The sequence below is a fragment of the Octopus bimaculoides genome, chromosome 14 (assembly GCF_001194135.2).
Source record: "Octopus bimaculoides isolate UCB-OBI-ISO-001 chromosome 14, ASM119413v2, whole genome shotgun sequence".
NCBI lineage: Eukaryota > Metazoa > Mollusca > Cephalopoda > Octopoda > Octopodidae > Octopus > Octopus bimaculoides.
The window spans coordinates 3815192-3819680 of record NC_068994.1 but is presented as its reverse complement, the minus strand read 5'-3'; the positions used below and the strand labels follow the sequence as shown (position 1 = coordinate 3819680).

The following is a 4489-nucleotide window of genomic DNA, read 5'->3' as shown; positions in this document are numbered from 1 at the left end:
ATAAGTACCAGGCTTATATAAAAGGTACCGGGGTCCATTCGTTCGACTAATATTCTTCAGGGCGGTGCTCCAGCATGGCTGCAATCTAATGACTGAAGTAAGAAAAATAACACAGAAAAATGTAAAATGATTTACTAAAATCAAACAGAAAATTCCAAAAACAGTCTAAATACAAAACTAAAAATTAAACAAACATTTATTAATAACAATAAATATACGATATGAATATCTTCAGTGAGAAAGAAATATGTTTTGGTACATCAAACAGTGGCTTCATATTTGTTATTGATCTTCTGAAGGGAATTCTCCATAATTCTCCATAGTTGTGAGATATTTTACCTTCATTACTGTTAAAGCTGAAAACGTAATCGACGGAGTGCTAGTATTGTGTGCATTGCAACCGTCTTAAATGGTTAAGGTGCACCAGAGCCAGTTTAGTCGAAGACGACATTTGACTGTAGGGTACATTATGCCTTTTAAAATTCCCTTTCACTCCTCTTTGACCAGATCCAGTTAGAACTCTTCTCCGATGCTTCTGCCATTGCTTGAAGAGCTCTGATTCTCTTTCTCCCAGAAATTGAGAGCCATTTCAGGAGACCATAGGCATATTTGCTCACAAATCTTGGAAATTCAAGTCTAAATCCCGAATCGAATGACTGCAAAATTCTTCGTGAGTTTTCAGAAAGCTGTTTCGCCTGTTGCATGGCTACAATGATTGTCATTTATATCGAATCGAATTTTTAGTTACCTATATCCTGTAGAAAATATCGACAGAGCCATAGTTATCAATTGTTTGATTATGATCTGCTTAATAGAATCAAGTGAAATTGTTTTCACAAACAAAATCATCACAACCGTGAAAACATTACAAGTTTATCATTTTGCACTGCGTGTTACCACAACTTTTTTTTCTACGAATGCTTCAATGTTGTATTTAAAAGGAAATGAAAGCAAACCCGTTTTATCGTGAGACAAAAGTATTTTATATTCATTGTCAACAAAAGAATAAAAATCTCTCAAATGTTTTGTATTTACGGATGAGTTACTGAAAAAAGAAAAAGAGTAAAATTTCATTGTTACTACTTCCATATTAAGTTCAAGCCTACGAGAAAGATATCGAATTGCGTTGTGACAAATACGAGCAAAGCAGCCGACATCTTTAATTTCATCATCCAAACAATTTTTTTCATTTGATAAAAAATGTCTTCCTGACCTTTACGATCGATTCCTCCAAATTTCAAATTAGTTTTCCCTGTTCCAAATGCAACACATTTTTTATTAGATATTTTGCTATCATTTGAATATTTTTTCATATCGTTAGCTGCAGTTTCTGAGTTCTCATTCAGCAAAGTCTTCAATATTAAAACTGTTACTTTCCCAGTATAAACGTGCGGTGATAAAATGGGTAAAACTCTTTTCTGTATCAGTCAGAATTCATTAAAAACTGTAAAATCCACGGTTTTTCCAAGTCTTTTTCAAACGTATTCATTGCAGAATTTGAAATAACATTTTTGAGTTAGAGAAGCTTTCAGCCATTTATGAACTGTGGAAGACTTTTGTGAATTACACCCGTAAATATTCAGTGCTTCTAAAGCTTTGATGATGTTTCTGATCACGTGATCGGTCATTGTTGACTTAGAGGTAGATATTTCAGTATGTTCTCAAGAACCTTTAAGAAGAAAAAAATGATAAAACTGCGATTTTGAAGATGAAATATTCGAACGGAAGTTCGAAAGCTGATGGCAGAATGATAGCAGCTAACAAGAAACTGTTTCATTAAATTCATTTAGCTTAATTCATTAAATTGTTCGTTTCATTAAATTCATTTCATTCTCTAACAACAAAAGAATTCATTCTTACATTAAAACAGCACAAAAGCTCGCTAAATTATTGATGAATACCATGAAATTATCGATTTGCAAATCCAATCAAGGCGTGCTTCAAGAATGGCATCCGGATACTTTCCCCTGTGTGTGGAACACGACTCTACCATTATTAACGCCATGTTCCAGCTGAAGAACAAACACAAGACGCCACCACCACTGAATGTTTACAAACATTGGTCTTTTATTGACCACATCATGACCAGGTAAACTTGTTTTACTCTCCGGAGTAGTGAGAAGAAATGTTCATTGGGCAGATCGTCACATGATGCAAACAAAGGTCAGAGGGAAATGGCGGCGCTACTTACGACACTCACGAACATCAAACACTCAGAGGTTCAGATGATGCAAACTCGACATTCTAGATATTCGTAGGAAATTCCGTCACTTTCTGGATGTCAAAATAGAAACTTTCAGAGATACAATCACATCGGAAGATGATGTAAATGTCAAATGGTACTTCCTATGAATTAAACCTAGACTCTCTATGATGAGGTGACGATGCTGAAAACATCAGATTCATTATCAAAAAAAAAATACTCACCCTACATTCCAATTCCATTCAAAGCAATCGACCGACCATCATCATCTTCGTACACTTGTCAAATAAACAATTTGTTTATTTGACATCCAAAGCTTTTTAATGGGATTGACCAATCACGACCCTTTTTGTTTTTAACAGTTATTTCAGATAAACAAACTAATCACTTCCCAACACCTACCCACCCCCATTAGCAATCATTAAATTTCTCCCTGTAAAGATACATCCACACACGTTTGCATATCTCTGCTGCCTTCTCCGCATTCTTCCCCCTCCATCTCCTTTACATTCTTTTATTTAGAGTAAAGCTAACCCATGTATTTCAATTCCGCAATGCTCTCTTCCCGTCTCATATCCAACTGATCTAAAAAACACAAATGTTCTTTAATGGCTCTTCGTCGGTCACAACGAAGAGTTGGTCCGAAGAAGCCAGAAAGAACAACAGATGCATCTTATACGTTGTTCCTTGATCCTGTTAGAAACAACGGACAGTTCTCCCTCAAATTACATTCTCTTGTCTTAAATAACCTAAAGATACATTAGATGTGTGGTCCAAATAATATATCCCATAAAAATGCGAGATGGTTATCAAAGGTTTGTTTGATTCTGAGTTGAATGGGGTTAAACAATGGTTTCAAAGTTTGGGACAAGGGAGTGGGTTAAGTTGATTACCCCAAAAGTATGAAAGGCAAATTCGAACCCAGAATATAGAGCCGGAAGAACTGCCGCTATGCATTTTGTTCAACTCGCTAATGGTTCTACAAATAATGCACTTTGGAATTTACTCGAATGAACAAGCACTATTGCCTACATAAATACACACGCACAAACATCGAGACACAAAGAGTCCCCCTCCACAAACTGGCACTCCGTCTGTTACGACGAGGCTTCCAGTTTATAGGATCAACGGAACAGCTTGCTTGTGAAATTAACGTGCAAGCGGCTGAGCATTCCACAGACACAGAATATGACAAGGCTGACCTTTTGAAATACAAGTAATACTCACTTTTGCCATGTGAATGGACTGGAGCAACAAGAAATTTTTTTTAAATGTCTTGCTCAAGGACACAATGCACCGCCGGGGATCGAACTCACGAGCCGAATACCCAAACCCCTAAGTTACGCGCCTTCACCTTCTCCACCCACACACATACATCTACAGGCAATAAACACGTCGCGTACCACATGCAATATTTAACAGGTACCGTAAAGGCAACACGGTCTTTAAATCTGGCTGGTCGGCTGAGTTTGGCTGTGGTTGACTGACTGATGCAGGAGTGGAAGGCAATTAGAATCGGATGGCTGGCGGGTGCCCACCGTCTTGTCCCCGTCTTAACTGCTGTTGTCTACAATGGCTGTGCACAAGTGGTGAGAGAGCAGGTAACGAAAGAGAGAGAGAGAGAGTTGATGGAAGAAGGAATGGAAAGTGACAGTTAGAAGACGTGCCTTGAAAAATAATTCGTGATAGTCATATAATGAGGGATCAGTTTAGTAGTCTCTGAGTATAGGATTTTCATCCCTAGGTAGGTATTTAAAAAGACAGTGAAAACTAGACTAAAACTACTCTAGTCAAAATGGACCAAGTCTCTTTCTCTCACTAACATACGCACACAGCCAGTAAATGCACGTTTACACACATATATACACATACTATCTATTTATCATATATACATATACACACACACACATATATATAATATATATATATATAATATATATATAATAAAGTACATTTTACTACCAGCTTTTCAATGCCAAAGCAGAAATATGTTAAAAAACATTTGAAAAATTGAGAGAAAAAAATGTGTATTGTGCGTGCCAAATAGTGGATCTTGGTATGTATATGTGTATATAAGTATATATATATATATATATATATATATATATATATATACAAAAAATATCAATTTATTAATGCGTTCGATATACACACACAGACACATATTTATATATATACGTGTTCAAGGCGAACACACGCACACACATTATATATAATCAATATAGTAAAGAAATATCAATACAGGAAAAAAATATCTAACCAGTCCTATAGAAAACAGGAAGAATA

General features: G+C 36.0%; 1 protein-coding gene across 1 annotated transcript in view; it reads right to left on the bottom strand.

Moving 5' to 3' along the window:
- The window catches only part of LOC106870067 (zinc finger protein 420-like), a 20300-nt gene extending 17783 nt beyond the window's left edge, over positions 1-2517 (bottom strand). The window contains exon 1 of the mRNA XM_052972943.1: positions 2428-2517. The gene's annotated coding sequence lies outside the window, so the exon portion shown is untranslated. The remainder of the gene's footprint in view (positions 1-2427) is intronic.
- Between the last annotated feature and the right edge of the window lie 1972 nt (positions 2518-4489).